This window comes from Macaca nemestrina, chromosome 7 (genome assembly GCF_043159975.1).
Source record: "Macaca nemestrina isolate mMacNem1 chromosome 7, mMacNem.hap1, whole genome shotgun sequence".
NCBI lineage: Eukaryota > Metazoa > Chordata > Mammalia > Primates > Cercopithecidae > Macaca > Macaca nemestrina.
In genome coordinates this window covers 34,499,640-34,520,541 of record NC_092131.1, presented here as the reverse complement: position 1 = coordinate 34,520,541, position 20,902 = coordinate 34,499,640, and the positions used below count along the sequence as shown (strand labels likewise).

The following is a 20,902-nucleotide window of genomic DNA, read 5'->3' as shown; positions in this document are numbered from 1 at the left end:
TTTGGGAGGCCGAGATGGGTGGATCACCTGAGGTCAGGAGTTCGAGACCAGCCTGGCCAACACGGTAAGACCTCGTCTCTACCAAAAATACAAAAATTAGCTGGGCCTGGTGGTGCGCATCTGTAGTCCCAGCTACTCAGGAGGCTGTGGCACAAGAATCGCTTGAACACAGGAGGCAGAGGTTGCAGTGAGCTGAGATTGTGCCATTACCCAGACTGTGCCACTGTACTCCACACTCCAGTCTGGATGACAGAGCAAGACTCTGAGTCAAAACAAAACAAAAACAAACAAAACAGTTATTTTATCATGTATGCTAAACACGAAGATACGATACAGTTCCTGCCTTCAAAAGCCCACAAACCAATGCAGTATTATAACATTAAGTAGTCACACCTGAATTTTACTGTTTTAAATTTAATTATCTCAATGTTTTCTTTTCTTTTTTTTTTTTTTTGATACAGAGTCTCACTCGGTCACCCAGGCTGGAGTGCAGTGGCACACAATCTCAGCTCACTGCAACCTCCATCTCCCAGGTTCAAGGGATTCTCTGGCCTCAGCCTCCAGAGTAGCTGGGACTACAGGCACACGCCACCACACTTGGCTAATTTTTTTGTATTTTTAGTAGCGACAGGGTTTCACCATGTTGGCTAGGTTGGTCTCGAACTCCTGACCTCAAGTGATTGCCCATCTCAGCCTCCCAAAGTGCTGGTATTACAGGTGTGAGCCACCACACCCGGCCTTCATTTACTCTTAATTCCAAGTATTACAGCCTTAAGTTTTCAGAGAATATAGGAAAGGTTTATATGGTCTTAAAGGAAAAATTAGTTAAAAACCAAGAGAAACTCATTTTGCATGGCCATCTACTTTCAGATAATGTGGCAGGGGTGTTTGTTTGTTTTGAGCAGGGTCTCACTCTGTCGCTCTGGCTGGAATGCAGGGATGTAATCATGGCTCACTGCAACCTCCACTTCCTGGCTCAAGCAATTCTCCAGCCTCCGCCACCTGAGTAGCTGGGACTACAGGTGTAAGCCACCAACACCCGGCTAATTTTTCATAGAGATGGGGTTTCACCATGATGCCCAAGCTAGTCTTGAACTCCTGAGCTCAAAGCAATCTGCCCTTCTCGGCCTCCCAATTTGCTGGGATTACAGGCATGAACCATAGTGCCTGGCCCCCAGATAACGATTTTTTTTTTTTTTTTTTTGAGACGGAGTCTCGCTCTGTCGCCCAGGCTGGAGTGCAGTGGCGCAATCTCGGCTCACTGCAAGCTCCGCCTCCCAGGTTCATGCCATTCTCCTGCCTCAGCCTCCCGAGTAGCTGGAACTACAGGTGCCCACCACCAAGCCCAGCTAATTGTTTCGTATTTTTAGTAGATACGGGGTTTCACCGTGTTAGCCAGGATGGTCTCGATCTCCTGACCTCATGATCCACCCGCCTCGGCCTCCCAAAGTGCTGGGATTACAGGTGTGAGCCACCGCGCCCGGCTGATAATGATGTTTTAAAAATACACACAAAACACAGAATAAGAACAGCTGAATTTCATTACCAATAGATGCTCTAACAAAACAATTTCAGATGTAATTTGCAAAATGCTATTTTTAGCCAACGTGTTTCACTTCATCACTGGCCTGATTCTTTAACAGACTGTAGCGCTTCTCATGTTCTGCTTTCAGTTTTAACAACTGTGTTAAAAGGAGAGCTAAATACCAACAAAACACAGAGAAATAACAATAGGTCTTATAAAGGCTTTTTGGATATGAAAAAAACATTGTTACTAGTGAAAACACCTTACATGTTATTTGACCAAAATGAACAATGATATCGTCAAAATAACTAAAGTAACATTTCACATTTTTCTATGATTACACTCCACATCTATCTGCCTCCATACCAGCACAATAAACTATTTCTCCTTACTGTCTTGCAACTTTCTTTTTTTTTTTTTTTTTTTTTTGAGATGGTCTTGGCTCACTGCAACCTCTGCCTTCCGGCTTCAAGCAATTCTCCTGCCTCAGCCTTCCAAGCAGCTGGGATTACAGGCACGCGTCACCATGCTCAGCTAATTTTCGTATTTTTAGTAGAGACAGGGTTTCACCATGTTGGCCGGGCTGGTCTCGAACTCCCAGCCTCAAGTGATCTGCCCACCTAAGCCTCCTAAGGTGTTGGGATTACAGGCGTGAGCCACCATGTCCGCCCTCTTGTAACTATTTTCAAGAAAACCAATATTCCAGCGATACTAGTCAAGAAGCCATGATAAATGGATGTTAGTAGTAATGACGCAATACTGTAGAATTAGAGCAGGCTATGTTTTACAATAAAGAGGAAATACGAAAACAGATTATTTCTAAAATAGTACCACAAAAGAAAGAAAAAAAAAAATCTAGATTTCTAAAAACAACTGGAAATGCTGGCACTGTGAATTCATAGAACTCAATTAAAAGCTTCTGGTTCAAAGATTTGGTTTGCCCAATTTTCCCCTATAGATAAATGTTAAATACCCACTGTGACATTTTATGCCACTTCCTAGATTAAAAGTCTTTTGTTAATTCCATGAAGATAAATGAATACCCAGATTGTTTACATTCCAGGTATCTGCCCCTAGGGGAACAGATCAGAGAAGAGCAACGTAAGCACAACATACAAGCTTTATTGAGACCTGCAAAACAACAAAATTTAACACATTCTCCATACAAAATATGCTTAAGGGAAAAAACTATGTTAGTTGGAAAAACCACAGTACATACTCTTACCTTTTTTTTTTTTTTTTTTTACTAGAATCACTATGCCAGTTAGAATAAGTTTACAGGTTGTTGGGGGGCACTCCTAGTCACTACTCTCAGGGCTTTATCCAACAATGGCATATCAGTATAAAAGCTCTTAGAAAATAATCACATTTCAAAATTATGCCCATCCTTTGACTCAACAGTTCTACTTCTAGGAAATTTATCCAAAATAAATGAGTGTGCAAATATGTATGTATAGGCTGGGGGCAGTGGCTCATACTGCAATCCTGTCACTTTGGGAGGCCAAGGAGGGAGGATCACATGAGGCCAGGAGTATGAGACCAGCTTGGCCAATGTGGCAAAACCCCATATCTACTAAAAATACAAAAATTAGCCAGGTGTGGTGGCACATGCCTGTAAATCCCAGCTACTTGAAGGGCTGAGGCATGAGAATCGCTTGAACCTGGGAGGCAGAGGTTGTAGTTGATACGGACAAGGAGGAAGGGAAATACAGGGTAGAAGAAGGTGGTTCTCCAGCAAAGGCCCCACCCTCAAGCCTGGAAACCCACAGTTCTACATGGGAACAAGCATTCCTGTTTTTGTGCCTAAATGTTGCCTTTGGGCCCACCACGCCCCCTTATCCTGTACTCATAGAAACCCCAACCCCCAGGCTCCACAAGCAGAAGAATAGAAGAGCAGCAGAATGGCATGGCAGAGGAGAAGAGAAGGAGCATCTGAACATTGAGAGGAATTTGGCTGGGGATGGTTGGAGAGGAGATCAGTCACGGACGGGATGGCCGAATTCCAGGTGAAGATCATCTTCCCACTGCACCCCCTTTCCAGCTCCCCTTCATCCTGCTGAGAGCCACTTCCACCACTCAGTAAAACCCCTGCATTCACCACCATCAAGTCCATGTGTGACCTTATCCTTCCTGAATGCCAGACAAGGACTAAGGTAACAAGAGGGCAGACTTTAAAAGGCTTCACTCTGACTCTCTACTGAGTTGGTTTAACACTTAGCCACCTGTAGATGGCAACTGCTAAAAAAGCATTAACTGTAACACACCCCTAGATGCTACCATGGGGCTGGAACCCAAAAGCACTCTCCCTGGCTCCTGCACCTGCCCTTCTGCATGCTCCCCCTCCCATAAGGGGTTTGAGTGAGGGGCAGCTGAGCCACACACCTACCACAAGTCCCACAAGGGGGTCAGGAAACTCTCCCGTTTCACAGTGAGCCAAGGTCGAGCCACTGCACTCCAGCCTGGGTGATAAAGTGAGACGCTCTCTCAAAAAAAAAAAAAAAAAAAAAAGTACGTATTGATTAAAAATACATCTATAATTTTTTTTTTTTTTTTTTTTTTTTTTTTTTTTGAGACGGAGTCTCGCTCTGTCGCCCAGGCTGGAGTGCAGTGGCGCGATCTCGGCTCACTGCAAGCTCCGCCTCCCGGGTTCACGCCATTCTCCTGCCTCAGCCTCCCGAGTAGCTGGGACTACAGGCGCCCACAACCGCGCCCGGCTAATTTTTTGTATTTTTAGTAGAGACGGGGTTTCACCGTGGTCTCGATCTCCTGACCTTGTGATCCGCCCGCCTCGGCCTCCCAAAGTGCTGGGATTACAGGCGTGAGCCACCGCGCCCGGCCTATAATGTTAAAAAAAAAAAAAAAAGTAAAGCATATGGTGGTGACTCAAATTAAACATAGAATCACAATATATTCTAACAATTCCATTTCTGGGTATATACCCAAAAGAACTGAAAGCAGAGACTCAAACAGATATTTGTACACCAATATTCAAGGCAACATTATTCACAGTAGCCAAAAGATGGAAACAAGTGTCCACTGATGGATGAATGGCTAAACAAAATGTAGTCTGAGCTGCGGGCAGTGGCTCACGCCTGTAATCCCAGCACTTTGGAAGGATGAGGCAGGTGGATCACGAGGTCAGGAGTTCGAGACCAGCCTGACCAACATGGTGAAACCCTGTCTCTACTAAAAATACAAAAATTAGCCGGGCGTGGTGGTGGGCACCTGTAATCCCAGCTACTCAGGAGGCTGAGGCAGGAGAATCGCTTGAAACCAGGAGGCGGAGGTTGCAGAGAGCTGAGATTGTGCCACTGCACTCCAGCCTAGGTGACAGAGCAAGACTCTGTCTCAAAAAAAAAAAAAGTAGTCTATACATACAATAGAATATTCAGCCTTTAAAAATAATGAAATGCTGACACTTGCTGCCACAAAGATGAACCCTGAAAATTGTGCTAAGTGAAATAAGTCAGACACAAAAAATAAACAAATATTGTATGATTCCATGTATATGAGATAACCAGAGTAGTCAAAATCATAGAGACAAAAGGAGAATGGAGGTTTTGTGGAGAGGAGTGGGGTATAGGAAATTGTTGTTTAATGGGCACAGAGTTTCAGTTTGTAAAATAGAAAAGTTCTGGGATGTACAGTGGTGATGGTTGCACAATAATGTAAACATACTGAATGCCACTGAACTGTACATTTAAAAACAGATAAAACAGTAACTTTGGCAGGGCACGGTGGCTCACACCTGTAATCCCAGCACTTTGGGAGGTAGAAGCAGGCAGATCACCTGAGGTTGGGAGTTCGAGACCAGCCTGACCAACATGGAGAAACCCCATCTCTACTAAAAAAACAAAATTAGCCAGGCATGGTAGCACATGCCTGTAATCCCAGTTATTCAGGAGACTGAGACAGCAGAATCGCTTGAACCCGGGAGGCGGAGGTTGCGGTGAGCCAAGATCGTGCCATTGCACTCCAGCCTGCACAACAAGAGCAAAACTTTGTCTCAAAAAAAAAAAAAAAAAAGTAACTTTTATGTATATTTTACCACAATCAGAAAAAAAAAAAAAAAGGCAAAGCAAACCATATCACAACTTCTAGACTAGAATGAACACTGTGTTTATTATTCTTGAGTCCCTATGGTGACTCCTCTTTCTTTGCTTTCTCATTATTCAGTACCCCTATACAAGTCATCAAGAATAGGACCAAAGATTTGCCCTTGAAGTTCAAAGCATAATTATGAAAGTTACAATTTATATCCATAATCTAATAATTAAACCCTGAATCAAAGTTAAAACTTGGAGCTTCTTTGCCTAAATTTTCAATGACATAAGATTAAAGGTAAATATGTTCATAATGTCAGGTTTATTAAAAAAAGAAAAACAAAGTCAAATAAATTCCTATGTAAATTATCTTCTCTTCGGCAAAAATTTCAAACTAGTAGAGGAGGAAGAGGAATGAAAACCTCAAGAGATATAACTGAATACTCACATTAGAAAGTCCCCAGAAAACTGAAGAATAAACTATCGAAATTTGAGCCTTAATGAATATGCAGTTTATGGTCAAAATAAGTAAAAAGGGAGCTAAGTCTGACATCAAAGTAAACAGAAAGTCCCACCCAAGAATAGAAAGTCCCACCTAATCCCATTCTGCCCCTTAACATCCTCAGAGAATGGTATAACTCTGGCATAACCCAAAATACATAGTTAGGGCACACGTACAGAATTCACTCCATCAAGGCCGGGCGCGGTGGCTCAAGCCTGTAATCCCAGCACTTTGGGAGGCCGAGACGGGCGGATCACGAGGTCAGGAGATCGAGACCATCCTGGCTGACACAGTGAAACCCCGTCTCTACTAAAAAATACAAAAAAACTAGCCGGGCGAGGTGGCGGGCGCCTGTAGTCCCAGCTACTCGGGAGGCTGAGGCAGGAGAATGGTGTAAACCCGGGAGGCGGAGCTTGCAGTGAGCCAAGATCACGCCACTGCACTCCAGCCTGGGCGGCAGAGCGAGACTCTGTCTCAAAAAAAAAAAAAAAAAAAGAATTCACTCCATCAAGGAATGGGAGTGCTTAAGGGATGAATCCAAACTTAGTTCTAGCTGAAAATTTTTTTTTTTTTAAGACAGAGTCTTGCTGTGTCGCCCAGCATGGAGTGCAGTAGTGCTATCTCAGCTTACTGCAACCTCTGCCTCCCGGGTTCAAATGATTCTCCTACCTCAGCCTCCCAAGTAGCTGGGGCTATAGGCACATGCCACTACGCCCAGTTAATTTTTGTACTTTTAGTAGAGATGGGGTTTCGCCATCTTGGCCAGGCTGGTCTTCTTGACCTCAGGTGATCCACCCGCCGTGGCTTCCCAAAGTGCTGGCATTACAGGTGTAAGCCATGGTGCCCAGTCGTAGTTGAAACCTTATTGCATTCAAGACCCAGATGTTCCCAGGTATGAGAGCAGTGTTCCTGCTTAGCCAGGCACTCACCGCAAGACATGCTGTCGTCTGACATAATCTATAAGCAAAGGAAAGCCAGGTCAACGGGCTCACTCTCCAAAGGAAACCAAGACAGCTATCTTCAACTGTGAAAATGAACTGGGAAATCATTTATTTGTCACAATCAGCACTTCGAGAAAAACACATTGGAAAAGATGAGTGTATCACATGTATAAGGGTGACTATTGATTCACATTTTTCTTTCAACTGTCTATGTGTGCATGTGTGTATAGGTGTGTGTAGGTGGGGAAATTACCACCAAAAATGTTTTAAAAATTCATTGTTAGGCCAGGCACAGTGGCTCACACCTGTAATCCCAGCACTTTGGGAGGCCAACGCAGGCAGATTGCTTGAGTCCAGAAGTTTGAGACCAGCTTGGTTGACATGGCGAAACCTTGTCTCTACGAAATATATAAAAATTAGCCAGGTGTCACAGCACACATCTGTAATCCTGGCTACTTGGGAGGCTGAGGCACGAGAATTGCTTGAATCTGGGAGGTAGAGGTTGCAGTGAGCTGAGATCGCACCATATTATTATGGAAATAGACACTTGCACCTATACACAGAATCACCATGAATATGGACGCATTCCAGCCCGAGCAACAGAGCCAGACCCTGTCTCAAGAAAAAATACAATAAAATAAAATTCATTATTGTAGAGAAACTTTTGTATTAATACTTGTGAACCTAAAGACACAAGCAAGAATATTTTTGTAAGAGCAACAAAATAGGGTAAAACAATCCATCTTTAGGAAAAAAGACAAATTGTTGCAGAGTCATAAAATTAATACGAATATCTGAGAAATGCACAACAGTGCATAAATCTGAAATAAACTGTAAATAGGTAACCTATCTGTTCTCAGTTTTTGAAAATTAATATACTGCCTAAAGTAATATAAGAGAAAAAAAGGAAAGTAAATTTGTTTTCTTTTTTTTTTGAGATGGGGTCTCGCTCTGTCACCCAGGCTGGAGTGCAATGGCGCAATCTCAGCTCACTGCAACCTCCACCTCCCGGACTCAAGCGATTCTCCTGCCTCAGCCTCCCAAGCAGCTGGAATTACAGGCAAGCACCACTGCGCCCAGCTATTTTTTGTGCTTTTAGTAGAGATGGGGTTTCACCATGTTGCCCAGGCTGGTCTTGAACTCCTGATCTCAGGTGATCCACCTGCCTCAGCCTCCCAAACTGCTGAAATTACAAGCATGAGCCACTGTGCCTGGCTAGAAAAGTAATTTTTAATAAAATATTTTAATATGCAAATGCTCAGGTACAACCATCCTAAAATTCATACTATTATGGAACTAGACACTTGCACCTATACACAGAATCACCATGAATGTGACAGCTACAAATCCAGATTGAGACAAATAAGTTGAATAGGGAAATCAAATGCCATAAGGGGCAATGCCATTGGTAATAGGATTTTCCAAAACAGTGAACAACTCTTGGCAAAGTTCTGAACAAAACAAAGTACAATTTGCCCCAGGTTAATACTCACTAGCTACTACATTCCTGGAAAATTCAGTGTCTATTAAAACTATGTTTTAAAAAACCCTTTGTGTCTAAATGTAAAACAGAATTAATATAACCTAAGTATAGGCCGGGTGCAGCGGCTCACGCCTGTAATCCCAGCACTTCGGGAGGCCGAGGTGGGTGGATCATTTGAGGTCAGGAGTTTGAGGGCCAGCCTCGCCAACATGGTGAAATCCCATCTCTACTAAAAATAAAAAAAGTAGCTGGGTATGGTGACGGGTGACTGTAATCAATCCCAGCTACTCGGGAGGCTGAGGCAGGAGAATCGCTTGAACCTGGGAGGTGGAGGTTGCAGTGAGCCGAGATTGTACCACTACGCTCCAGCCTAGACGACAGAGTGAGACTGTCCAAAAAAAAAAAAGAGAGATAAGCATAAACATGTTTTACAAGAAGGTTTGGGGAAATAGTCATGCAGAATTGTCTCATACCTTGTGGGATGTCTGGCATTCCTGGCTCATGTTCATTGAATGTCAAAACTGAACTCATCCTCCTCTAATCATTGCAGCAAGCAAAAGTGCATCCCCAAAGATCCAAACACATCATAGTAGCAGTACTATCCTTGTGGAGAACCATAGCCTTCAAGCAAGGATAGATCTCAATATGGTCTCCAGATTGCCCTTGTTTGCATGACACCATGAGTTGAATAGGATAAAAAGCCTAACCAATGTCTAACTCTGGTAAAGAAGGTCTATTTGCTTGTGTTACTATAAAAGAAACTGAAACTAGGAAATTTATAAAGAAAAGAGGTTTAGGCCAGGCGCGGTGGCTCACGCCTGTAATCCCAGCACTTTGGGAGGCTGAGACGGGCAGATCACGAGGTCAGGAGATCGAGACCATCCTGGCTAACACGGTGAAACTCCGTCTCTACTAAAAAATACAAAAAAACTAGCCGGGCGACGTGGCGGGCGCCTGTAGTCCCAGCCACTCGGGAGGCTGAGGCAGGAGAATGACATAAAACTCGGGAGGTGGAGCTTGCAGTGAGCTGAGATCCGGCCACTGCACTCCAGCCTGGGTGGCAGAGCGAGACTCCATCTCAAAAAAAAAAAAGAAAAGAGGTTTAACTGGCTCACAGTTCTGCAGGATATATAAGCATGGCACCAACATTTGCTTGGCTTCTAGTGAGGGCCTCAGGAAGCTAACAATCATAGTGGAAGGCTAAGTGGGAGCAAGCACATCACATGGTGAGAGCAGGGGAAAGCGGGTGGGGAGGTGCCACACTCTTTCAAACAACCACATCTCACGTAAACTCACTGAGCAAGACTCATTTATCACCAAGGAGATAATGGTAAATCATTCATGAGGGATCTGCTCCCATGATTCAATCACTCCCTGGCCCCACCTCCAACACTGGGAATCACATTTCAACGTGAGATGTGGAAGGGATAAACAACCAAACCATATCAGGAGGAACAGATCCTGTCTCACAAAAAAAAAAAAAAAAAAAAATTGTTACACTCCCAGAGGACGTTATAGTTTACACGAAGTGTTTTTGTTTAAATTTAATCCTTATAGCTGACAGATATCATAAGAGAGATGTCATTATTCTTTTCATGTTACTTATAAGGTGAACAATCTCAGAAAGGTCGGTCACAAAGCTAGTAAGTGACAGAGACAAGATTTCAAGCCCTCTGATTTCAAATCCTGTGTTCCTTCCACCAAACTAAACTGCTTTACAAATATCCAGTATGGCAATACAGATAAAAAGGAGTATTCATGGCACAAGATCAATATAAAGACTCTTGACTGGCCTGGCATGGTGGCTCACGCCTGTAATCCCAGCACTTTGGGAGGTCAAGGTGGGTGGATCACTTGAGGTCAGGAATTGGAGACCAGCCTGGTCAACATGATGAAAACCCGCCTCTACCAAAAAACAAACAAAAAAACAAACAAACAAACAAACAAAAAAAAACAGGTTGACCATAGTGGCTCACGCCTATAATTCCAGCACTTTGGGAGGCCGAGGCAGGTGGATCACCTGAAGTCAGGAGTTCGAGACCAGCCTGGCACCAACATGGTGAAAGCCCATCTCTACTAAAAAATACAAAAATCAGCCGGGCGTGGTGGCAGGCGCCTGTAATCCCAGCTCTTGGGAGGCTGAAGCAGGAGAATGGCTTGAACCCAGGAGGCGGAGGTTGCAGTGAGCCAAAAATCGCACCACTGCACTCCAGCCTGAGCATCAGAGCAAGATTCTGTCTCAAAAAAGAAAAAAAAAAAAATAGCCAGGCATGGTGGCACACACCTGTAATCCAAGCTACTTGGGAGGCTAAGGCAGGAGAATGGCTTGAACCCAGGAGATGGAGGTTGCAGTGAGCAGAGATGGCGCCACCACACTCCAGCCTGGGCGTCAGAGCAAGATTCTGTCTCCAAAAAAAAAAAAAAAAAAGTTAGCCAGGCATGGTGGTGCATGCCTGTAATCCCAGCTACTTGGGAGACTGAGGCAGGAGAATTGCTTGAACCCGGGAGACGGAGGTTGCAGTGAGCTGAGATTGCATCACTGGACTCCAGCATGGGTGACAGACTGAGATCCTGTCTCAAAAAAAAAAAAAAAACACACTCGATCTATTTTGCTATATGACAGATGGTTGTATTATTACTTGTACTGTAGGTTGATGCAAAAGTAATCATGGTTTTTGCCATTAGAAGTAACTGTGAAAACCACAGTTACTATCTCTCGCTCTATATATAGAATCTCAGTTATTTCTGAATATGAGAAATTTTTAAATATTGGTAGTCTTGTCCTAGATTGAAAAATAAAAAAGAAGAAACATTCAAACAGAAAGACGTAAAATTTTAGGAGCAACTATGACAAGCAGTGTTTAATTTCTTCCTAATACCTGAAAGGTTATGGGTCAGAATCCTAACATGTCTTCTACTTAATCAAAGATTTCCAAATCCCATTATTGATTCTGACAAAGAATTAACATAGTCTTTTTAAAAACCTTTCCATCTGGGGACAAATGTATAACCATTATAACCATTAAGAACTTTATAAAATCTTGCCTTAACTAAAGTGCTTCTAATGGAGTCACTATCAATCCTCTCAGTGCCATGCTTCTTTCTTGATAAAACATCCTCACAGTTCCAAATACCTATATGTACACAGTAGTTTACAATATAAGACAAAAATAAAAACAAAGGCATACTCAGGGCTTGATGTAAGAGGAAAAAAGGAAGTGGCATGTCTTATTATTTCAGCTGAAGAAATAAGGAAGTAGGATCATTTATCAACAAGCATAATCTTCATGAGCACGTCTCTAAAGGGCAGAATGATATACTCAGGTTTTCCTAAAAAAGAGTAGTAGACAATGGTCTACAACACTCATCTCTCCACTAATTCAAACCCCAAAACCAAGAAGAAAAACTAATTTAACTGACTGTTCTGATTTCTAAAGAAAAAATAATAATATATGCTTCTGAATTCACAGTTCAAGTTTAACTAACTAGAATGAGGGCTTTAGGAGTTGCAATATGCAAATATATAAGTCATAACCTAAACTCAGAAGCTGGAAGTTTGTCCTATAATATTTTATCCCTCCTTTTTGTTCTTCTTTCCCCTAAAGGATCTTTACCTCAGTCAGAACTATGGTTGTCTAAGCCAACATCTCTACCCCAAGCACCACTTTATTTTCTCCCTCATACACATTGTTACACCCCTTTTTCCTGACTTAAAATTCACTCCATTCCAACTCCTATGGTGTCTCTATGACATCTACACAGGTTAAACTGACTTCTTTGATTCGTAGCTAATAGAAAGTATATGCAATAGAGTTTAAAAGAATATCAATTGCATGAATATTTCTGGAAAGCAACTGTAAATACAAAGAATAAAGCACTATGTTATATTGAAAAAAACTGCAATTCATCATGAAAAACCTTCAGTTCAAGGTACCTGGGATATAGATTAAGATTAAATTTAATATAATTTTTTAAATTGTTTTAATAGAAATAGGGGTCTCGCTATGTTGCCCAGGCTGGTTTTGAACTCCTGGCCTCAAGCAATCCTCCTGCCTCAGCCTCCCAAAGTGTTGAGATTACAAATGTGAGCCACTGACCTGGCCTAAAATTAAATTTAAATGTCTCACCCAAGTGCCTCAAAACCTGCTATAATTCCCAAACACATTTACAGATACATTCAGAATTACACATGCTGAATACTGATTGACAAGTACTTGGGGGTTACTATATAACTGTCTAAATACTAACAAGGAATTACAGGACTCACTTGAAAACATAATAACTACTATATATACATCACCTACTATATTCAAGGCACTGTTCTAAGAATTTACATATAACTGTATATAAGTGTACATAATATCATTTCATCAGTACAAAGAAACACTAAGAGATAGGGGCTATAATTTTATTTACTTTTTTTTTTTTTTTTGAGATGGAGTCTCACTCTGTCACCCAAGCTGGAGTGCAATGGTGCAATCTTGGCTCACTGCAACCTCCGCCTCCCGGGTTCAAGCAATTCTCCTTCCTCAGCCTCCCGAGTAGGTGGGACTACAGGTGGGCGCCACCAAGCCCAGCTAATTTTTTGTATTTTTAGTAGATACAATGTTTCACCATGTTCTCCAGGCTAGTCTCAAACTCTTGATCTCAGCTGATCCACCCACTTCAGCCTCCAAAAGTGCTGGGATTACAGGCATGAGCCACTGTGCCCAGCCTCTAATTTTAAAGATGTGAAAATGTGGCTTTGAAAAAAGGCAAGATCTGAAATCTTAGCTTCAGGCCAAGATGATACAGTACATTCACCCAAATAACTATATATATAAATGTATCAAATATATAAACAAATAATGCACAGCTGGCAAAAAATAATGTAAATACCTTCCAGGCATTGATAAGTAATACAAATGCAAAGTGGTAAGGCCTCTGAAGCCAGAGGCCTACTGGGCTCCTGGTTCAGAAGCAGGCAGTGGCAGCTGGGAGTTTGGCTTCCTTGGGGAACAGGCAATAAAAATGTTCCATATAAGACAGAACCTGGCCTGGCACAGGTGCGCACACTTGTAATCTTAGCTATTTGGGAGGCCAAGGCAGGAGGATCACTTGAGCCCAGGAGTTTGAGACCAGCTTGGTCAATACATAGAGGATCCATCTCTACAAAAAATTTAAAAATTAGCCAGGGCCAGGCGCAGTGGCTCAGGGTGTAAACCCAGCACTTTGGGAGGCTGCAATGGGCAGATAACCTGAAGTCAGAAGTTTGAGACCTGCCTGACCAATATGATGAAACCCTGTCTCTACTAAAAATACAAAAACTAGCCGGGAGTGGTGGCAGGCAGCTGTAGTCCCAGCCACTCAGGAGGCTGAGACAGGAGAATTGCTTGAACCTGGGAGGCAGAGGTTGCAGTGAGCCAAGATCGTGCCACTGCACTCCAGTCTGGGGGACAGGGCAAGACTCCATCTCGAAACAACAACAAAAAAATTAGCCAGGCATGGTGGCACATGCCTATAAGTCCCAGCTACTTAGGAGGCTGAGGTAGAGGATCACTTGAGTCTGGGAGGTCTGAGCTGCAGTGAGCCATGACTGTACCACTGTACCGCAGTCCAGTCTGGGCAACAGAATGAGACTCTTACATTAAAAAAAAGAAAGAAAGAAAAAAAAAAACAAGACAGAGTCTGCCAGAGCTAGGGTGGGGGTAGGGTTCCCTTATTTACAAACAAGGCTGAAAGCAACTGGCCAACTCTGCCTGGAGCTATTGCTTACAGGAAATAACTCGTAAGTTGCATGACACAGGCACAGCTTCAAAAACAAGAAAGAGGCCTGGTGCGGTGGCTCCCACCTGTAATCTCAGCACTTTGGGAGGCCAAGGCAGATGGATCACCTGAGGTCAGAGACCAGCCTGGCCAACATGGTGAAATTTTGTAAAAATACAAAAATTAGCCTGGCATGATGGCGCATGCCTGTAATCCCTGCTACTCAGGAGGCTGAGGCAGGAGAATTGCTTGAACCTCGGAGGCAGAGGTTGCAGTGAGTCGAGATCACGTCATTGTACTCCAGCCTGGGCAACAGAGTGAGACTCTGTATAAAAATAAAAAATATTGGGAGGCCAAGACGGGCGGATCACAAGGTCAGGAAATCGAGACTATCCTGGCTAACACGGTGAAACCCTGTCTCTACTAAAAAAAATACAAAAAAAAAACTAGCCGGGCGTGGTAGTGGGCGCCTGTAGTCCCAGCTACTCGGGAGGCTGAGGCAGGGGAATGGCATAAAACCTGGGAGGCGGAGCTTGCAGTGAGCTGAGATCCAGCCACTGCACTCCAGCCTGGGCAACAGAGCGAGACTCCGTCTCAAAAAAATAAATAAATAAATGAATAAATAAAATAAAATAAAAGTAAAAAAATAAAACAAGAAAGAGACCAAGCCACCTGCTAGCTCTGTGACTGGATCTGCAATATCCACAATATCAACAGTATCTCTAAGGTGCAGGAACTCTAAACTTTGTTCTAGAACTGCGGTCTAGAGGCGATCAAAAACTACTGTACAAGAAAGAGAAAACACAAGAGGGACAGTGAAAGTTAGCCAGTTCTCAAGAATAGAAGACAACTAAAGCCTCTGTTATATCTTAAATAACATTCCAATCTCCATTTCCTGAATATGTATCTATTAAAACTGCTTCTGGTGCTCTCTCACATCCCTCGGTATTTATAGGATAAACCCTCAGCAATTAAGGTAACCAGAAAGAACCTAACATGCTTAAACCTTTTCTACCTTCCCAGCAAACCAACAATCATGATCATCTGAAAATACTAATTTTTAATGTGATAAAGTTACAAAAACCTATTCCTAACTGATAGCCCTTGAAAAGTACAAAAATAAGCATCTAGATTTACCAGTTAGAGAAAAGTGTCTTTATAACTAACTTTGTCGAGTGGGCTTAAGCAAACTTGAAGTGCTATGGAATCTCTCATATTTAGCCTTCCTATTATCAACCAGACACAGGACTTTCCTACCAGTAGGAAGGGAGTGGTTTCCAGTTTTAAGATGACACAATTGAAAAGTTTTGAAAAGGAATTAAAAATAGTCTCAAGAGAATAATTTGAAATAAAAACTGTGTTTTAGTAAAATACGAGTCAAATTAGTAATCCATCACTTAAATCCTAGATCTATGTCTGCTACTACCTAGCTGTGGGACTTTAGCTAACCTACCTAGGCTTCAGGTCCTTTATCTGTTTAAAAAAAGAACACTTTATGAGGTCTCTTTGGGCTCTTCTAATTCTGACATCACAAAATTCTATTAAATGTATGACAGGAATGTTTGTTAAGTGTAAACATATTCAGCATTTACACAGTGTTTTCAACACCTTCAAAAAAAACTACTAGTGTTGTCTACCACTTTCTTTCCTCCCAAAGTCACATAAGCAGAATCTAAAAACAAAACATGGCTAGGCACAGTGCCTTGTGCCTATAATCCCAGCGCTTTAGAAGGCAGAGGTCAGGGGATCTCTTGAAGCCAGGAGTTCGACCAGCCTGGGCAACATACCAAGATTCCGCCTCTAAAAAAAAAAAAAAAACAAATTAGCCAGGTATGGTGGCGCATGCCTGAGTCGCAGCTACTCAGAAGGCTGCGGCAGGAGATCACTTGAGCTCAGGAGTTCAAGGCTTCAGTGAGCTATGATTACATCACTGCACTCCAGCCTGGGAGACAAGGTGAGACCCTGTCTCTGTAACATTAAAATAAAAATAAAACAAAACATTTTCTGAGATATTTCCAAAATAATTTTTAATATCATAATATATGCTAGAACTTTAATTGGAGAGGTATAATTTATATATACTCTCCTGAGTTTGAAAACACATAACTATGTCACCACCACCACAATCAAGATATAGAACAGATACAAAAGATATACAGAACACCCAAAGAAAGTCCCTCATGCCCTCAGTGGTCAAACTCTCTTCCAATCCCTCGCAACCACTGGTCAATTTTCTTTCCCTACAGTTTTGCCAAAATACCCTAAAAATGAAATCACACAGTATGTGGCCTTTTAAGTCTGACTTCCTTCATTTAGCATAATGCATTTGATATTGAACAATGTTAGTGAATGCACTGCCAAATCATATGCCATTATATAGATGTGCCAACCTTTATCAATTTACCAGTTGAAGTGCATGTGCATTATTTCCAGTTTTCGGCAATTATGAGTTTGGTGCAAAAGTAGTTGTGTTTTTTTGCCATTAAAATGGCATTAAAGGCCGGGCGCGGTGGCTCAAGCCTGTAATCCCAGCACTTTGGGAGGCCGAGACGGGCGGATCACAAGGTCAGGAGATCGAGACCAGCCTGGCTAATACGGTGAAACCCCGTCTCTACTAAAAAATACAAAAAACTAGCCGGGTGAGGTGGTGGGCGCCTGTAGTCCCAGCTACTCGGGAGGCTGAGGCAGGAGAATGGCGTAGACCCGGAAGGTGAAGCTTGCAGTGAGCTGAGATGCGGCCACTGCACTCCAGCCTGGGCGACAGAGCGAGACTCCGTCTCAAAAAAAAAAAAAAAAAAAAAGATCATCCAGTCAAATACTATTACTTTAAAAAAGGAGAAAGAAAGACCCAGAGAAGACATTTAGCCAAATCATACAGGCAGGATAAGAATTAAACTCATGTATCATGTTTATTAACATTCAATACATACATAAAGAACTTCTCCTTCACTCCTTAAGTCAGCCATGACAGGAAAAACCACACCAAATCAGAAGTGGAGGAGCCACAAAAGGTATGATGAAGGACATGGCCCATCAGTACTATCATTTCCTGTGATGCCTAGACCCTCTTTCAAAGAAATTGGCCAAAAACTCTAGCCCTCTCCTGGAAGATTAATCTTATCTAAACCCAAACTAATGATGAAGAATAAGAATAATTCTATGGGCCGGGCGCGGTGGCTCAAGCCTGTAATCCCAGCACTTTGGGAGGCCAAGACGGGCGGATCACGAGGTCAGGAGATCGAGACCATCCTGGCTAACACGGTGAAACCCCGTCTCTACTAAAAAATACAAAAAACTAGCCGGGCGAGGTGGCGGGCGCCTGTAGTCCCAGCTACTCGGGAGGCTGAGGCAGGAGAATGGCGTAAACCCGGGAGGTGGGGCTTGCGGTGAGCTGAGATCCGGCCACTGTACTCCAGCCTGGGTGACAGAGCAAGACTCCGTCTCAAAAAAAAAAAAAAAAAAAAAAGAATAATTCTATGGTCTCAGTATGCAGGGAACTCAGAAAGAAAGAAGAGAATTTTTGACCAGGTGTGGTGGCTCACACCTGTAATCCCAGCACTTCGGGAGGCTGAGGCGGGAGGATCACCTGAGGTCAAGAGTTTGAGACCAGCCTGGCCAACATGGTGAAACCCCATCTCTACTAAAAATACAAAAAAATTAGCCAGGCATGATGGCATATGCCTGTAGTCCCAGTTACTCGGGAGGCTGAGGCAGGAGAAATGCTTGAAACCAGAACGCAGAGGTTGCAGTAAGCCAGGATTGCAGCAAGCCAGCACTTTGGGAGGCCAAGGCAGGCAGATCGCTTGAGGTCAGGAGTTCAAGACCAGCCTGGCCAACATGGCAAAACCCATCTCTACTGAAAATACAAAAATTAGCCAGGTATGGTGGTGCATGCCTGTAGTCCCAGATACTTGGGAGGCTGAGGCATGAGAATCGCTTGAACCCGGGAGCCAGAGGTTGCAAGTGAGCCAAGATCACAGCACTGAACTCTAGCCTGGGTGATAGAGCCAGATTCCATCTCAAAAAAAAAAAAAAAAAACTATACTACTATAGTGCTATAGTAGGCCCAATTATTAGGTCCAACAATTTTCATCACTCAGTTCGTTTCCAGGGAATGCTAATTTTAAACATTACATTTGCAGGGTCTCACAAAGACCAGTTAAACAGTGCTGAAAACTGTCAGAAAGTACTTGCTCCTATTCTAAGACTCAGTTAAGCTACAGAGAGAAGTGACTTATCTTCTCTAGAAAAGCAATCTAAGGTTACTAAGTTTGTCCACCGTCTGTTAATTCAGATAAAAATCTCCTTTGATAAATCACCCCTGAAATATATGACAGGAGTGTATGTAGTAAAGAGAAAGAAACTGATAGCCTATTTGCAAACTTAGAAATCCCGATTTAGGCCAGGCGCGGTGGCTCAACGCCTACAGTCCCAGCACTTTAGGAGGCCAAGGCCAGTGGATCACCTGAGGTCAGAAGTTTGAGACCATCCTAGCCAACCAACATGGTGAAACCCTGTCTCCACTAAAAATACAAAATGAGCCGGGTGTGGTGGTGCACACCTGTAATCCCAGCTACTCCAGAGGCTGAGGCAGGAGAATCGGTTAGAACCTGGGAGGTGGAGGTCACGTCACTGCACTCCAGCTGGGGCGACATAGGGAAACTCTGTCTCAAAAAAATAAATCCCGATTTAAACTTGGGCCACTACTACCACACAATGATATGCTCCACAACAAATGTAAAATTGACTACATTTAATTTAATCAGTTTAGCACTGAAAGTTAAGAATATGAGCTCTGGAGCCAAACTAGGTTTGAATCCCAGTTCTACCACTTACTCTATGATACTGGGCAAATCACTTACCTTCTCTGCCTCAAATTCCCTACCAGTAACATAAAGATTATAATAGTAGCTGCCCTCATTGGAGTTATCATGAGAATTAAATTAGTCAGTGCATGTAAAGCACTTAGAATCTTTCTTGGAATATAACATTGGCTGCTGCTAGTATTAATATTATTATTATCTGATACTTTACTAGGCTATCAGTTCTCACAAGTGGCCCAAATATACAATAGTTTCCTAACCAGATCACACTATTTTAACATTCCTAAATCAGTGAATCAAATTCAGAAAGTACCTCTAGGCTGGGTGCAGTGGCTCACACCTGTAATCCCAGCACTCTGGGAGGCTGAGGTGGGAGAATTGCTTGAGGTAAGGAGTTTGAGACCAGCCTGGACAACATAGCGAGACTTCATGTCTATTTTTTAATTTTTTAATAGAAAAAAAAAATGAAAAAAACATAGCTCTCTACAAAACACAGCCTGAAGTTCTTTTGAATCATTCAATTTAAAGTTCCCACCCATATTCACCAATAGCAAATATTTACTCTAAAAAATCACCATGAATTATCACTACATGAAAATTCTGAGAAATCTTCTATTTGGAATAATTATTTCATTTTACTTTTAATTATAAATCCATCTCTGCTCTTACAAATGAGAATAAATCCGGATCCATAAGTAGTAATAAAACACACAATCGTTTGTTAAGATATTTACTATCAATCTGCAAATTTGCCTTTGTCAAAGATATTCACCAAAAAAAAAGTAAGTGTGCAATATATTTAATCATCTGGAAAACACAAGTTACAACTACTCTAAGATGCCACTTTATACTCACTGAAATGACTAAAATCAAAGGAACTAACAACTCAGGTAGTGGCAAGGATGTGGAGCAACTGATCTCATAAACTGCTGATGAAGTATTAAAATGGTATAACCAATCCATGGTTCTCTATGGAGAACCATTTGGCAATTACTTTTTTTTTTTTGAGACAGAGTCTTGCTCTGTCACCCAGACTGGAGTGCAGTGGCACGATCTCAGCTCACTGCAAGTTCCGCCTCCCGGGTTCATGCCATTCTCCTGCCTCAGCCTCCCGAGTAGCTGGGACTACGGGCGCCCAACCACCACGCCTAGCTAACTTTTTTGTATTTTGAGTAGAGACAGGGTTTCACCATGTTCGCCAGGATGGTCTCGATCTCCTGACCTCATGATCCACCCGCCTCAGCCTCCCAAAGTGCTGGGATTACAGGTGTAAGCCACCACGGCAGGCCGGCAATTTCTTATAAAGTTAAACATACATGTGCCCTGTGACAACAATTCTACTGCGAGTCATTCACCCAAGAGAAATGAAATGTTCACAAAAATACTTGCAAAGCAATGTTTATAGCAGCCTTCTCATTATAATAACCGAAAACTAAAAATGATCTGGGCTCAGTGGCTCACGCCTGTAATCCCAGCACTTTGGGAGGCTGAGGTGGACAGATCACTTGAGGTCAGGAGTTCGAAACTAGCCTGGCCAACAAGGTGAAACCCCATCTCTACTAAAAATACAAAAATTAGCAGGGCATGGTAGTGCGCACCTATAATCCAACTACTCGGGAGGCTGAGGTGAGAGAATCATTTGAATTGAGGAGGTGGAGGTTGCAGTGAGCCAAGATAGCACCACTGCACTCTAGCCTGGGCAACAGAGCAAGACTCTGTCTCAAAAACAAAAACAAAAACAAAAAAAACGACACAAATATCAATGGAAGAATGGAAAAACAAAGTGTGGTATATTCATAAAATGACATACTGTGTCACTTAGGAAATTATCTGTTGTCTA

At 42.6% G+C, this 20,902-nt stretch overlaps 1 protein-coding gene across 12 annotated transcripts in view; it reads right to left on the bottom strand.

The window, feature by feature from the left end:
• Window positions 1-20,902, bottom strand: part of LOC105494287 (NUMB endocytic adaptor protein) — a 192,023-nt gene that overhangs the window by 147,565 nt on the left and 23,556 nt on the right. The window contains exon 1 of one of the 12 annotated variants that reach the window (XM_011762571.2): window positions 3,912-3,985. The exons of the other annotated variants lie outside the window; for them this stretch is intronic. The gene's annotated coding sequence lies outside the window, so the exon portion shown is untranslated. Of the gene's footprint in view, window positions 1-3,911; window positions 3,986-20,902 lie in introns of those variants that run through there. 12 annotated transcript variants of the gene reach the window in all.